Below are 17,279 nucleotides of genomic sequence, written 5' to 3'. Positions count from 1 at the left end.
CCAAGCCCTTGTTTTGTGCCAGGGCAGTGCTGGCCAATAGAATTTTCTGAGTGATGGGAATTTCTGTATCTGTGCTGTCCTGTGGAGTGACCACTAGTCACATGTGGCTGCAGGGGGATTGAATTATGGCTACAGTGACTGAATTTTCAGATTGTCCATTGCTTTCACATAGCAATAGAATTGATTTTTGTATGTTGCTCTTGTATCTTGTAGACTTGCTGAACTCACTAATTCTAATAGCTTTTTAATTTTATTTATTTACTTTCATTTAAGACAGGAACTACTTTATTCAAACCCATCAGAGAAATGGACAGGTTGGGTCTGTAACAAAGCGTCGTGTTTTAAAGCAAAGGCCAGTAATTGTATATGAGAGTATACACTGCTACATACAAGTTAACTGGAGACCACAGCTTTTCAATGTTTAAAACAGAATAAGTTTCCCTGTAAAAGCAGCACCTTTGTGACACACTAACTTTAGTATTCCTCTCCTTCTTCCTCACTTTCTCCTTCAACAGAATCCACACCAACCTCCTCATAATCCTTCTCCAGGGCAGCCATGTCCTCATGGGCCTCAGAAAACTCTCCTTCCTCCATGCCCTCACCTATGTACCAGTGAACAAAGGCACGCCTGACATCGGACAGGTCAGACGTGTGGTCTAGGCGTGTCCAGGCCTTAGCACCAGCGGTGGCGTAGCTCAGTGTGCACACAGCTCACTGTACTTTGTCCAGGTCTCCACCAGGTACCAGAGTGGGAGGTTGGTAATTAATGCCAACTTTGAAGCCAGTGGGGCACCAGTCCATGAACTGGATGCTGCCCTTGGCCTTGATGGTGGCAAGGGCAGCATTGACATCTTTGGGAACCATGCCACCTCAGTATAACAGACAGCAAGCCGTGTATTTCCCATGGCCAGTGTCCCAGTCACCATCTGGTTGGCTGGCTCAGAGCGTACATTGGAGATCTCTGCTACAGAAAGCTGCTCAGGGTAGGCTTTGTCAGCAGAGATGACAGGGGCTATGTGGCCAGAGGGAAGTAGATGCAGGGATAGGGCACCAGGTGGGTCTGGAATTCGGTCAGGTCAACATTCAAGGCTCCATCAAATCTGAGGGGAGCAGTGATGGAGGACACAATTGGACCTAGCAACCTATTCAGGTTAGTATAGGTTGGGTGCTCAGTATCGAGATTTCTACGACAGATGTCACAGATGGCCTTGCTGTCAACCATGAAGGCACAATCAGAGTGCTCCGGGGTAGTGTGGTGGTGAGGACAGAGTTGTAGGGCTCAACTACAGCTGTGGAAACCTGGGGGTCTGGGTAAATGGAGAACTCTAGCTGGGATTTCTTGCTATAATCGACAGAGAGATGTTCTGTCATCAGGGAGGTGATCCCAGACCCGGTTCCCCCACCAAAGCTGTGGAAAACCAGGAAGCCCTAAAGACCTGTGCGCTGGTGGGCCAGTTTCCGAATTCGGTCCAAGACAAGGTCAGTGATCTCCTTGCCAACGGTGTAGTGCCCCCGGGCGCAGGTATTGGCAGCATCTTCCTTGCCTGTGATGAGCTACTTCGGGGGGAATAAATGGCAGTAGGTGCCAGTGTGAACTTTATCAATGACCGTGGATTCCAGGTCTATAAACACTGCCCTGGGCACGTGCTTGCCAGTGCCTGTCTCACTGAAGAAGATGTTGAAGGAGTCATGTCCTCCCCCAATGGTCTTGTCACTTGGCATCTGCCCATCGGGCTGGATGCCATGTTCCAGGCAGTAGAGCTCCCAGCAGGCATTGCTGGTTTGGACACCAGCCTGGCCAACATGGATGGAGATGCCCTCATGCATGGTTGCTGCTTTGCAGCTGCCGGGCGGATGGCTGAGAGGAAGAGGTTGTTGCTTCTTACAGCGTGACTCTTAGTCGGTTAACTATTAGGCAGTTGATGTAAGAGAACTTCTAATAGCTTTTTTAAGAGGTTTTTGTTGTTGTTGTTGTTTAAATTTTATTGGGAAATATTGAGGGACAGTGTGTTTCTCCAGGGCCCATCGGCTCCAAGCAGTTGTCCTTCAGTCTAGTTGTGGAGGGCGCAGCTCAGCTCCAAGTCCAGTCGCTGTTTTCAATCTTTAGTTGCAGGGGGCACAGCCCACCATCCCATGCGGAAATTGAACTGGCAACCTTGTTGAAAGCTCACGCTCTAACCACCTGAGCCATTTGGCCACCCCTGCGGAAGCTCAGCGTCAGCTCATTGTCTTCAAGCTAGTTGTGGAGGGCACAGCTCACTGGACCATGTGGGAATCAAACCAGCAGCCCTGTTGTTCAGAGCTCATGCTCTAACCAACTGAGCCATTCGGCCACCCCTTCAGAGCAGTTTTACGTTTACAGAAAACTTGGGCAGAAAGAACAGAGAGCTCCCATATATCCCCTTCCCAACCTCTATCACCTTGTACTCAGTTCCCCCTAGTAATGTCTTACATTAGGCTGCTATGTTTGTTGTAATTGATGAACCAATATTGATACATTATTATTAGCTAAAGTCATTAGTTTAGTGTTCACTCTTTGTGTTGTCTGTACTATGGGTTTTGAAAAATGCATACTTCATGTATCCATCATTAAAGTATCGTACAGATAGTTTCACTGCCCTGAAAATCTGTGTTCCACCTGTTCATTCCTTCCTCTTTCCCCCAAACCCCAAGTAACCCTTTATCTTTTTACTGTCTTCATAATTTTGTCTTTCCCAGAATGTCATATAATTGGAATTATACAATATACAGCCTTTTCAGACTGGCTTTTTTCTCTTAGCAATACACATTGAAGATTCCATCATGTCTTTTCATAGCTTGACAGCTAATAGCATTACACTGTTTACAACAATTTAAGTATATGGCAGTTTGTTTATACCCATTGAAGGACATCTTGGTTGCTTCCAAGTTTTGACAATTATGATAAAGTTGCTATAAACACTAGTGTGCAGGTTTTTGTGTGAACATAAATTTTTAACTTATTTGGCTAAATGAGAAGGAGTGCGATTGCTGGATTGCGTGGTAAGGTTATGTTTAGCTTTATAAGAAACTGTCAAACTGTCTTCTAAAGTGGCTGTGCCATTTTGCACACCCACTAGCAATGTATGAGAATTTCTGTTCCTCCATCTCCTCACCAGTATTTTATGTCAATGTTTTCGATTTTCACCATTCTACTAGATGTGTAGTAATGTCTCACTGTTGTTTTAATTAGCATTTCCCGAGTGACATATAGTGTTGAGTATCTTTTCATTTGCCTATTTTGCTGTCTGTATATCTTCTTTGGTGAGGTGTCTGTTCAGCTCTTTTGCCCATTTTTTAATCAGCTTGCTTGCAGTTTTCAGAATTCTGTGTAGATTTTAACAGCTCTTTATCAGATATATCTTCTGCAAATATTTTTTTCATCTATAGCTTTTCTTTTGACCGTGTCTTTTGTAGAGCAAAAGTTTTTAATTTAAATGAAGTCCAGTTTATCAATTATTTGTTCCATGGATCATACTTTTGGTGTCATCACCAAACACAAGGTCATCTAGACTTTACACTATGTAATTTTTTGAGTTTTATTGTTTTTGCCTTTTACATTTAGACCTGTGATCCATTTTGAGTTAATTTTTATGAAGGATATAAAGTCTAGATCTATGTTCATTATTTTGCATGTGGATATCCAGTGGTTCCAGTACCATTTGTTGAAAAGATTATCTTTTCTCCATTGTGTTGTCTTTGCTCCTTTGTCAAAGATCATTTGACTTTATTTAGGGGGGGTTATTTCTGGGTTTCTGTTATGTTTCATTTTGTCTGTTCTTTCATCAATACCACACTGTTTTGATTACTGTCACTTTATAGTAAATCTCGAAGTTGGACAACGTCAGTCCTCTGAGTTTGTTCTCCTTCAATATTGTGCAGGCTATTCTGGGTCTTTTGCCTCTTCTAATAAACTCTAGTATCAATTTATTAATAGTCACAAAGTAACTTCCTGGGATTTTAATTGGGATTGCATTGAATCTATAGATGAGGCTGGGAAGAACTGATATCTTAACAATATTGAGTGTTCCTATCCATGAACATGAAATATTTTCATTTATTTAGTTTTACTTTAATTTCTTCTTTCAAGGTTTTATAGTTTTCTTCATATATATATATATATATATATATATATATATTACATATTTTATTAGATTCATACCTAAGTATTTCAATTTTTTAGGTGCTAATATGAATGTTATTATGTTCTTAATTTCAAATCCCAATTGTTTACTGCTGGAATATAGGAAAGCTATTGACTTTTGTATATTAACCTTTGCATCCTGCAACCTTGCTATAATTGCTTTTTAGTTGCAGGAGTTGTTTTTGGTCTGTGTTCCCCGCCTTTGGTTGCTTTTCTTGGATTTTCTTGGATTTTCTATATAGACAGTCATATTATCTGCAAACAAAGACAGTTTTATTTCTCTCTTCTCAATCTGTATGTTTGTATTTCCAAACAAACATTTGTTTTAAAATAATTTCCATGTGCTATTTTTTTTTGTCTTCTTTTCTTTTTTCCCCCTTTTTGAAAAGGTCTAAAATTTTACTATGTATAAATGGCAAAAATATATCTTTAACTTCTAACATTTGTTTTTCAAATCCTACCACTCGATTTAAATGGTTCAAGTAACATATTTATATATAAATTGTTAATAATTAGGAACTAATAAAGGAATCCTTGTTCTAAATGGAAAGTTATTCTTTCTTGAAGCTCAGTTTCAGGCAAGATTGTTTTCTTCCTCGGAAGTACTTCCTTTTTAGAAGTTTCTTTAGTAACTATCTGTTTATGATAAAATTTCTGTTTTAACTTGAAAAACATTTTATTCTTTTTATTGAATAATATTTTAGTTAGGTTTACAATTTTTTGTTGACAATTGTTTTCTTTTAGCACTTTGTTTTTCTATTGACTCCAAAAGTATGTATCCTGCATATTTTTTAGATCCATCTTCCAATTCACAAATTTTTTTCTTCAGCTGTGCCTAATTTCATGTTTAATGAACATCTAGTTTTTTTCCTCATACATTTAGTTTTTAACTACAATAGTTATATTTTCTCATGTTCAGAATTCTATTTGGTTGTTTTATACAAACACCTATACCCTTTTTTTTTCTTGTTCATGTTTTTTATCTTTTGTTTTATTTCCTAAAGCATTTTCTTTAATTTCCTTAAAACATACTCAGGTTTTATTCTGTGTCACATAATTTATATATATGAGGTCCCTGGGAGTTCATTATGCTGTTTGTTACTTATGCTGACTCTTGTTTATAGTGGCTGTTTTTCTTATGTGTTTTAAAATTTGGAATTGTGAGCTTGTGTTCAACTAGGTTTTTTCCACGGGAACCAGTGAGGTCTGAGTTATAAGTGCATCTTTACAGAAGGATATACATTTGCTTATTCCAAGTGATTCTGGGATGCTGTAACTCCAGACCATTTTAAAGTTAATTCTTCTGCTTGGGTTTTCCAGTCAACATAGATAATGTAAATTTAATCCCTCATGCAGATAAATTCATTTTCGTCTTTCTTTTTGCAGTGGTCAGATTATTTCTAAGTTAGCCTTTTACTGAGACTATAGCCCTTGAAGCTTCCCACTTTTTGTGGGGGATCTCCAGTTCCAATTTCCCAGTTTCCTCAGGCTGACTGTCTACTCTTCTGTCCCCTGCAGGGCCATTGCAACTCAAGTTTGTTTCAGAGATTGACAAATGCTCTCAGAATAGCCACAACTTCAGCACCAACTCTCTCGTCAGTTTTGGCTCCTGGTGATTTTTCTTACTTTCAGGTCAGCTAAGCTCTAAATCTAAAAGTATGCCTGTTATATTTTTTCCAGAAAATCTATATGTTTTATTTCAGGAGGAATTTTCAAGCGCTCTAACTATTTACCAGAAATGCTATAGCACACGTTTCTTTTTAAAAGTAGTCACTTTTCACTTTATTGTTAAATATCACCTTTTCTTTGAAAAGATGGATTGTGTGTGTGTATTTTAAAAATATCTACTAGGTGGTATACTATTAACATACTACCTATCACAGAAAAATTTGAAATAATTTGTCTTTTTGTAAGAAAAATAAATGTCTCATTATTAAGTGCTTTGCCATGAGATAATCTGTGGGGTTTGTATGGTTATTCACTGTCTGCTATTTAAAATAATTATTAAATCTACCTAAGTGGGCATATATGAATTGCATCACCTTATAATAAACCTAGAAGGATAGAACAAATGAGGAATTTTCTGTCTATTTGTCTAAGTTATGGATATCTCACTGACATATCTTGGATGAAAGCATAATTAATATTAATAAAACTTCAATTCTATATTTTTATAATCAAATAAAAATATATTAAAGAAGTTCTACTATTTTCTTTCCCTCACACCAGTGGCTAATCTCACTCTCTTTCTTGATATAGGTAACAGTTCCCACACTGGAAATATTTTTGGTTGTCATAATTGTGCGAAGTTACTTTCGGCCAGTGAGTAGAGGCCAGGAATTCTGCAAAATACCCTGGAATGCACAGGATAGCCCCCACAACAAAGAATTATTTAAGAAAGCTGTTAAAAGTGCTCAGGGTTGGGAAATACTGGATTAAAGACAAATTCCTCGGAGAGGAAACTGCAGTGTTTTAGTTTCATTCCCTACTGCTAGTCTTCATGGTTCTCCCAATTCAAGTACAAAGTGCTAGGTATGCTTCTCTCCCCGAATAATCCACATCCTGCTCATTTCTTCCCTTCCAGTTCTTAGCACAGTTCATAGGTTTGGTGTGTGAATTGTTTTCCAGCTGTAGTTTTTATGATTTAGTCTCTCTACCTAGAATTAGCTGGTTCACTGTGTTCAAGAGAAAGGCATTTTTCCCTAATCCTTTGTTCAGGCAATTATTCAGATAACTGCATTATTTTAAACCAGAGGGCCTTTATAGGTATTTACTTTTTCTGTGAAAGCAAACTCAGGATAAGCATTTCTCATATAGTGCCCTATCTCATATAGTCGCAGGGTTCTGGTTCTAAGAGTAAAGACAGGAGTGGGATGGAGTGGAGAGGACAAGAATGGAATAAACACACTAAGGTATGTGTGTTGTGGGAAGATTTTAAAAGCCCCAGATGGTATATCTGAACCTCATTTAAGCTTGGATGAGCTTGTAAGCAAGGTCCAGGGCAGATGGGCAAGGCAGACGGCCAAAGAGGGTAAGAAGTGGAATATAGGCTCCAAACCACCCATTCATTAAAGAGGGCTTTAATAAATGTTTGCTAGAAATTACAGGGGAGCTTTTCACCTGATGCTGTTCAATCATGACACAAACCTGACCAATCAGAGGGAGAGGTCGGTGGATGGGGTAAAATAAGCCACTGCTATGCTGCGTGCCCAGGACTCCACTGGCCTGGGACGAAGCAGCACATTCCTCCCCCGTTCTCCCCTCATGACCCAGGCCTGAGCCCGCCCACCCCACAGAGGCTGTCTGGGCTCTCAGTGGTTTTCCACTTCAGAGAATGTCCAGATTGGAAAGCCCTTAGACCTCATTTATTCCATCTTTGCCCTGCATTTTATAGGTGAAGAAACCAAGGGAACAGCAGCCCCTGGGTCCCATTCCAAGGCAGGCTCTTACTTTTGAGGACAGTCCTTCTTTGTTGGAGGAGCCTGAGAGCAGGCACTATCCTTGACCTCACAGGCCCTGAAGGGGAAGTGGGGTGGGTCAGAAGGGTGCCCAGGGCTCACCTGGGCATGGGGAGCAATTCAACCTGGAAGAATTGCTGAATTCTGGAAGAATATTCAGCCAAAAGTAGAACCCAATTCTCAGCGTCAGGGAACAGATGCAGAGAGGCTTTTAAGCCTGGATCAATGCCTTTTCCCACAAGGAGTGAGAAAATAAAATCCATGTTGAACCCTCTCACACTGCTAATGAAAAAAAGACAGGGCTGTTGGGGTGGGGGCAGTCGGGGAAGGGGTAGGAGGCATTTATCCATTGAACTTTTTCTGCTTATGCAATAGATCTTCATTATCTATACCGTCCTGTGGTTTTCCAGTTCCCCAGGGAGATGTTCAATAACATAAACTGCTTGATCAGCAGTGACTGGAGCCCTTAAAGGGCTGATGGAAGGGGAAGGCAGAGCCTCCTGTCTCCTAGCTCGGTGTGTTTTCTTTCTCACTGCTGACTTGGAGATCCTGTCCAGACTCAGAGAGAGAAAAGGCAGCTGGCTCCCCACACGGGCCTCCAGCGTTTGCTCAGTGGAAGCTTACTCCAGGGCAATGTTGCCAGTCACGTTCCCTGGTGAAAGGAACCGCAGCCTCCATTTTGTGTGCATGGATTTCCTACTTGGGCACTGGCTTAGGCTCCCTCCAAAAGTCACATTTGCTTTTATTTTATTTACCAAACACTACCCAGCACTCAGTCTGTGCCAGATAATATCCTAGGTGCTTTACAAATATTAACCTATTTACAGAAAAGTGTTACAGAATTAGGAACTGTTTCTAAGCTCTCTTTAAAGATAGGGAAACTGAGGCACAGAGCACTAAAATCTGTCAGCCACAAGAAACATGGAAGCTTCCACGTACTTCTAATCTCTGGTCTGTGTGCAGGCATGGCCTCATTTTCCCTCTGCTCTGTGGCATTCAGAGTCCTACGCTCTTTCTCGGGGGTCCCCCCTTGCTGTTCTGCCCTCTTTGTCTCTCTCGGCCCTGTAGGAGACATCTACATGTTCCTCTCATATATACTCTCACTTATACATTTCCAGCTAATTCATTGTACAAGGGTTTCCTCAGAGATCAAAGATCAGGAAGAGGCATTTCTCTCCTAAGAAAATGACCTGAAAAAAATGTCAAGGATTTTATGCATAGAGATCTTATTTCAATGTAATTTGTAAGATTGATAAATTGAGAACAATTTTAGCGTTCGGTGACAGGGGATCGTTAACAAAATATGAAGGAGTATTATGCAACAACTAAAAATTCTTATGTTAAGAAGCTTTTAATGAGGGAATATATTTAGGATTAATATTAAGATGGAACACGGGATCCATATTATAGTACAAGGGTTTAACTATCATCAGTGATAGTGGGTAAGAATATTTTTAGCAATGCCTTTGTTTGTTATTTTTATTGTTGCTTCAGGGTTTATATTATACATCTTTAACTTATCACAATGTACCTTCAAGTTATACTGTGCCACTTCATGTATAAGAACCATACTTATACTTCCATTTTTCTTCTCCCTGCATTTGTGCTGTTCTTAAACATTATACTCCTACATGTATAATAAACCTCACAATGCACTGTTATTATTTTTGTTTTAAAGAGTCAATTATTTTTAAAGAGATTCAAAAAATTAGGGAAAAATCTTTATTTTTACCCATGTAGTTAGTATTTTTGGATCTCTTCGTTACTTTGTGCAGATCCACATTTCCATCTGGTATCATTTTCCTTCTGCTTAATATACTTCTTTTAAGATTACCTGCAGTGCTTTAAGCTGAAAACGTTTTTATTCTATCTTAATTTTTGAAATATATTTTTGCTAGGTAAACAATTATAAGGTAAGTTTTTTTATTTCCATTACTTTAAAGTTACTGATCTATGGTCTTCTAGCTTGTACTGATTCTGACAAAAAATCTGTTGTTATCTTTGTTCCTCTGTATGTAATGAAGACTCTTTTGTCTGGCTACTTTTAAATGTTTCTTTTTTTTCACTGGTTTTAACTAATTTAATTATAATGCTCCTTTGTATAGTTTTCTTTATGTTTCTTTTGCCTGTGTATTTTTGAGGTTCTTGGAATTGTAGGCTTGTAGTTTTCAACACTTTTGGAAATGTTTCAGCAAATATGTTTTCAAATGTTTGTTTTTCTGTTACTCCCTAATCCCCCAGACCTCTAACTTGTGTATTTCCCTGCTTGACGTTGTCCCAAAGTTCACGGATACTTTGTTCTCTTCCTCCCTCTATGTTTTCTCTATGTTTTATTTTAGATAGTTTTTACTGCTATGACTTCAATTTCACTAACTTTATTTTGCATGATGTCTAAAGTACCATTAGTCCCATCCACTGTATTTTTCATCTCAGATATTGTAGATTTTCGTGTCTAGAAGTTCAATTTGGATCTTTTAAAATATCTTCTGTGTCTCTGCTTAACATGTTCAATTTTCCTCTAGCTTCTTGGAAATATGGAATTCAGTAATAGTAACTATTTAATATCTTTGTCTACTAATACGATGTCATTTCTGGGTCATTTTTTATTGATGGATCTTTCTCTTCATTATGTCTTGTACTTTTCTGCATCTTTGCATGCCTGGTAATTTTTCACTGAATGCCAGACATTGTGAATTTTACCTTGTTGAATACTGGATATTTTTATATTCTTATAAATAGTCTTTCACTTCTGGTCAAGATGAGTAGCAGAGACCAGATTTATCCTCACAGCTGACTTTTCTAATTGATAGACAATTCTAATTGATAGGCTCACAATCATGAGGTCTTCCATTCTAGCTTTTGGGAACAGACACTATTCCCAACCCTATGTGAGCTCTGGGTTCTGTTCACACTAATTCTTTTGAAAGGTTCTTTTGGGTAGTTTTCTCACATGCATATACTGATCAGTACTCAGTTAAAGATTCATGGGAGACTCTCTGAGAATCTCCAGTGTTCTTTCTTTGTGTAACTTTCCAGTTTTCTGCCTTATTACCTCTAGCTATTTTGACTGTATTGGATTCCCATCTCCATCGCCTCAACTCAGGGAGACCACTGAGCTCTACCTGGGTTTTTCCTTCCCTGTGCCTTGGCTTAGAAACTCTCTCCAGGTAGTAAGCTGGGACAATTACAGTGTGCATTCACCTCATTTGTTTCCTGTCTCTCAGGGATTACTGTTCTTCATTGCCTAATGTCCAAAGCCTTAGTGCTGCTAATTCATATATTTTGTCTGTTTTGGGTTTTTCTTGTTGTTGCTGCTGCTATTTTAGCTGTAAGAGTAAATCTGGTCATTTTTAGTTATCTTGACCAGAAATAAAAGTTCTGACTGGAATCAGAAGTCTAAGAATTTTGACATGATGTGTTTTTAATTATTATTTAGATCAAAATGCTTTCTCATTTCTCTTGTGATTTCGTCTATGATGCCTGTCTTATTTAGGCAAATATGTTGCTTAATTCTCAAACATTTGGGAAATTACCAGATATCTTTTTGTTATTGATTTCTAGTTTATTTTCATTGTAGTCAGAGAATATGTTCTGCATGGCTTCACACCTTTTAAATTTATTGAAATGCTTTATGGCCCAGAATATTATGTATTTTAATGAATGTTACATGTGCATGTGAAAAGGTGTTTTTTACTGGTGTTGGATATAGTGTTCTATAAATATCAATTAGGTCAATTTGATGGTAATGTTCACATTTTCTTATATTCTTACTGATTTTCTGTCTACATGTTCTAGTAATTACAGAGAGAGGGGTGTTGACTTTATTTTTTTCAGTTTTGTTAATTTTTGCTTCATGTTTGAATGTCTGTCATCATGTGCATACACAGTTAGGATTGTTATACCTTCTTGATGAATTGACTTATTATTATAAAGTATCCATCATTATCCTTGTCTTAATGTCTAGATTACCTGATATCAAAAGTGTCACTCTAACTTCTTTATGATTCATGTTTTTCATAGTATATCTTTTTTTTCTTTTACTTTTAACCTACCGGTATCTTTATATTGAAAGCAAGTGTCTTTTAGACAGCACATAGATGAATGTTGCCTTTAAAAACCACAAATCCACTCCAATAATCTCTGCCTGTGAATTGGTGTCTTGAGACCCCTTATATTTAATAAAATTATTGACATGGTTGGATTTAAGTCTACCATCTTGCTATTTGTTTTCTATTTGTCCAAATTTTTCTTTATTCTTTTTTTCCTCTTTTCTTCTTTTGTATTGAATATTTTTAGTATTACATTTTATTTTCACTATTGGCTATATCTATTCTATATTTTAGTGATTTCTCTAAATTATATAGTACATATATTTAATTTATCACAGTCTACTTTAAAGTTATGTTTTACTACCTTACATCCTACCTTACATAGCATTAGAACTTTACAGCAATACACCTCCATTTCTCCCTTCCCATTCTTTGTGCTATTGTTGATATACATTTTCCTTTATTATACATTATAAACATTACATTATTGTTTAAACAGTCAACAATCTTTTAAATAATTAAACAAACCAAGAAAAATAAAGTAGTTTATATTTACCTACACATTTACTCTTTATGACAATTTCATTTCTTGGTCTAGATCTGAATTTCTGTTATCTTTGTCCTCCTGAATGAAGTATTTTCTTTAATATCTTTTACAGCAGTTTTCTCTGTGACAAATTCACTCAGCTTTCGTTTGGTGAAAATATCTTTATTGTGCCTCTAGTTTCAATATTTTTCGCCAGAAGTAGACTTCAGAGTTAACAGTGCTTATTTATTTATTGTTTTTCCCTTCTACACTTTAAACGTCTCTTTCATTGTCTTCTGGCCTTCATTGTTACTGAAGAGTTCAACTGTCATTCGTCTAATTGTTTCTCTTCTTTGTAGTATGTTTTTGTCCTCTAGCTACTTTTAAGACTTTTTCCTCTGCTTTGTTTATTTTCAGTTTAACCGTGATGTGCTTGAATATGGTTCCTCATGTGTTTAACCAATGTGTTTACTGAGCATTGTGGATCTGTAGTTTAATATTTTTCACTTACTTTTGGAAATGATCCAGCCATGCTTTTTTTCTTTTTCTTTTTCAGTATTTTCTAGATCTTTGCTGAAGTTTTTCTGTGTTCATCCACATTTTTTTCGGAGATTGACGAGCATCCTTATGATGAGGTCAAGGTCGTCCCTCACCCCCAGGAAACCCCTGGCGAATGACTATGGACTATGGGGAAGTGCCTTCCATCCCTAATTTAATGGCCCACTTCACTGTTTGCTTGGGAACCTACTACCATGTAGTGGAACTGGCAGATATTTGCTTTTGTGTCTCGAGTGGCCGCCATCGAGAATATGTGAGAGGCCCTAGCTGTGTCCAGGAAGTCAGGCTGTGCCCAGACAGAGTGGCAGTGCCCTGAGAGCCTTGGCTCTGCCCAGGGTGACTGGTGGTACCCTAAGAAGCCCAGGAAGTCTGGCTCTGCCCAGAAGGACTGGTGGTGCCCTGAAAAACCCTGGCTGTGTCCAGAGAGCCTGGCTGTGTCCAGGATATTGCATTCACCTCCAGGCTCCTCGCACAGGGCCCCTCGTGGAAGACTCTTGTCACATAGATTGTGAGGCGAGACCCACTAGGGGTAGAGTGTGGGGACAGAGCCAGGAGTGCAGTTTCCAGGCTCTCGCCCTCACGTGGAAAGGTGCTGGCTCAGGTAGTAAATGGCAATCAACTGTGATTGGATGGCCATCAGCTGTGGCTACTTGGCCGTCGGCTGTAACCAGTGAGCCACTGGCCACTAATATAACTGCTGTGGCTATGCTAGCAGAAAATGGGGGCTAGCAAGGAGATGGTGGCTGAGTTAGCAAGCGCGGACTGCATTTAGCACAGTGGATTGCAGTTAGCAAGTGGGGTTGGTTGGTTGGCAGAGACAAATGGACAGCAAGTTGTGGATAGTGTGGCTCCTGCTTCCTGTGTCTCCAACCCAGCCTCCAGCAAGACTATAGTGGTATGACACCCCTATCTATGGCTCCATGGGTGTTCCTTTTTGGCCTAGCCATATCCTGCATTCTTGTGTGGGGAGCGGGAGCAGAGACCCCGCATGACACCTGGCATGACAGATGATCACAACTTTGAACTCTATCTGGTAGATGGTGTATCTCCATTTTGTTTAGTTATTTTTCTGGGGTTTTGTCTTGTTCTTTCATTTGGAACATATTCCTTTGTCTCCTCATTTTGCCTAAGTCTTGGTATGTGTTTCTATGTATTATGTAGATCAGCTAAATCTCATGATGTTCAAAGAGTGGCCTTATATACACATCGTGTGGGGCCCAGTGGCGCAATCCTTCCTGGTCACCAGAGCCAGATGCTCCAGGGGTGTCCCCTGTGTGGGCTGCATGCGTTCCCTTGTTGTGGTTGTGCCATGACTGTTATGGGTATCCTGTTGGGCAAGGCTGGCCCCTGGCCTGGATGCGAAGCTGAGCCGAGACTGCTGCAGGTGTGCTGGTTTGTGGTGCAAACCTCCGGTGCAGCTGGCTGCAAGGCCAGCCCCCTGTTGCCAACGTGTTGGTGTGTGGCGGCTGGCCCCCTGAGCAGGGGTTCCAGTGCAGACTGGCCAGGTTAGACAGGTGAGCTGAGGGGGTCATCAGGGTGAGGAGAGTATTAGGTTAATGGAGAGTGTCAGAACTGGCGTATATCAGCAGAGGGCCAACTAGGTGGAAGTAGAGTAAAATAAAGCAAACCAAGATAAAATGGCATCCACCAGTGCCTCCATCCACGGAGAAAGTTCCAACAGGTCCCTGGCCCTCTGGCACATGCTCAAATATTAGTTCAAATATCTGCTTCATGTATGACCCAGGCACTTTTCAAATGGCTACCTCTGTGCTGGAACTCAGAGCAACTGGGGTTTTGTGCACACCCTTTAAGAGAAGAGACTTGGTTTCTCATAGCCACTCAGCTCTTCTGGCTGTAAGTCTCACTGGTCCTCAAAACCAGATGTTATGGGAGCTTCTTTCTCTGCTGTGTGCCCTGAAGGCTGGGGAGCCCGATGTGTGTCTTGGACCTCTTGCTCCTCAGGGGGAACCTCGGTGGCTGGGGAACCCTCCTACTAGTCTCTGCCCCTCCTACCCATTTTGCTGTGGCTTTTACTTTTTATCCTCAGCTGGAGTGAATCTGTTCTGCTTGTCCTCAGAGCATCCTCAAAGGTAGTTGCTCTGTATCTGGTTGTAGTTTCAGTGTGTTTGTAGGAGGGTGTGAGCCTGGGTTCGTCCTACTCTGCCATCTCGACCTCACCTCTCTTATCATTTCTTCAAATATTTTTTTCTGCCTCATCTCTTTATTCTCTCCCTCTGGGACTCTAGTTACATATATGATAATGCGCTTGGTATGTCCCTGCAGGTCACAAAGGCTCTATTTATTCTTTTTGATCTCTTCTATCTCTTTCAAATTGGAGAATTTCTATTGGTCTATCTTTAGGGTCATTAGCCCTTAGTCATGTAGCCCCAACCTGCTGCTAAGCCCAGCCAATAGAATTTTTTAATTTGCATATTATCCTTTTCAGTTTTAGAATTTCCATTTGGTTCTTTTTAATGATTTCCATTTCTCTTCTGAGATCGCCCATGTATTTCTTTAAGTCATTATCCAATGTATTAACACTAGCTGCTTTAAATTCAAAGTCTTGTCTGTTCATTCTAACCTCTCTATCACCTCAAGGTCTGTTTCTATTAATATTTTTCCCCTTAATTTTGGTTAGGTCACATTTTCCTGCTTCTTTACCTGTCTGGTAATTTTTTTAAAATTGTTTTTATTGGGGAACATTGGGGAACAGTGTGTTTCTCCAGGGCCCATCAGCTCCAAGTCGTCCTTCAATCTAGTTGTGGAGGGCGCAGCTCAGCTCCAAGTCCAGTCACTGTTTTCAATCTTAGTTGCAGGGGGCACAGCCCACCATCCCATGTGGGAATTGAACCGGCAACCTTGTTGTTGAGAGCTCACGCTCTAACCAACTGAGCCATCTGGCCACCCCCCATCTGGTAATTTTTTATTATATGTTCCTCAATATGGATAATAGGATGCAGAGAGTCCTGATTATGACACGTTCCTTTGAACAGTATTGGATTTTGTTCTTGATGGCAATTAAATGTTTGGAAGAACTTTTTGGTCCTGTCAGGGTTGTTGCTTTTTCTTTGTGAGAGTGGGTCTGTTTTTGTTTTGAGCTTAGTTTTAGAGTAAGTCCTAATTCTAGGTCATGGCTCTTACTCGTAAGGTATAACCTTTCTGGGGTCTTAACTGAATCCTCAAAATGTCTCCACTCTGGTTGGGCCAGAAGCCCAACGCCTCCATACCGGTGTTCTGGAGTTCCTGTTCAGTTCTCAGGCCTGCAGCAAGTGACTTTCGCGTGGCCTGTGTATCTGCAGCTCAGTTCTCAGCCACAGACCCACAGTCAATCCCTGTGCAGACTTCAGGGGCCTGGCTTTCTGTGAAGTTCTTTCTTCTCTGATAGCCCGCCTATGATATCTAGCTTCTTCTGTGGCCTGGAGTTCTAATCTCTGCCTCCTCAGAGAAAGCAATACTCAGATTGGGTTCTAACTCTACGATAGCAGGAAAGTTCCTCTGGGCAGAAAACTGGAATGACCATGGGGCTCTTTTCATATAGTTCGCTTCTCTCTAAAATTAGTCTCCTACTGCCTGTTGTTCAGTGTCTGAAACAGTTGTCTCATGTCTTGTCCCCGTTTGTAGTTGTTTAAAGGGCTCGTTTCTAAATACTTGCAGTTTTTAATCTTTTAGACACAAAGACCTCTTGGCTACAGATGACCGTGATGGGCTACTTTGTACTTGAAAACAAGATTGTTCCTAGAGAACCAGTCTGAAGACGCTGCTACTGAGAACTGGGCAGGATAGTATTTGCCCGTTCCGTAGGGGCAGCTATGGTAAAAGAAGGCCTTCGTCATACATTGGATTTGTGCCCAGATGGTACACCCATAACGGCCCTCCTTGACAGAAGTATGCACCAGGAAAGGACTTCTTGTTCTCTTTGGTAGGGCTCAATTTGCATGGATTTTAATAACTCCCAGGGCACTGAAGATTCCACATGTGGCCGAGAGAACATCTTGTCTTCTCTTAGCTATGGTGGCAGAAGAAACTGAGAACAAAGGCAGGGCAGTCTTTGATTGGAGGAACCCTGAACACAGAATGCTAAGGACTATTTGTCAAAATGTCTCATCTTGTGGTTGGAGAAACTTGGTCTAGGGACCAAGATGGAGCACAATGAACCCAAGGCCACCTAATGAGTCATTTCATTAATCACAAGGACTAGTTTCCAGGACATCGACCTCAAGTTCAGGCTGTTACGGTGTATTACCCTCCCTTTTACCTTCTCTACCTACTTCTGTCATCATGCTAGGCTGTATTCCAGCTGGAGTCTTTTTATACTCTCAAGTAGGAGCGTGGTACTTTCCCCCTGGAGAAAGTAGAAGCTTTTCCTTTTTGGCAACACACTCCTAGGAAAGTTTGGCATTTCCAGGGTAATGAGAGCTTGCGCAAAAGTCCAATGACCATTAGAATCAATAAAAGCTACACTGGGGATCAGTTTCGGATGGAGAGAGAATAAGCCCAGGAGTTTAAAGGCCTGCACACACACTGTC

General features: G+C 40.2%; 1 pseudogene; it reads right to left on the bottom strand.

Annotated features, from left to right (window-relative positions):
- Nucleotides 1-474: 474 nt before the first annotated feature.
- LOC117038756 (tubulin alpha-1A chain-like) lies at nucleotides 475-1,827 on the bottom strand (annotated as a pseudogene).
- Nucleotides 1,828-17,279: the final 15,452 nt, after the last annotated feature.

The sequence above is a fragment of the Rhinolophus ferrumequinum genome, chromosome 2, assembly GCF_004115265.2.
Source record: "Rhinolophus ferrumequinum isolate MPI-CBG mRhiFer1 chromosome 2, mRhiFer1_v1.p, whole genome shotgun sequence".
Taxonomy (NCBI): domain Eukaryota; kingdom Metazoa; phylum Chordata; class Mammalia; order Chiroptera; family Rhinolophidae; genus Rhinolophus; species Rhinolophus ferrumequinum.
This window is presented reverse-complemented; position numbering and strand designations above follow the sequence as displayed.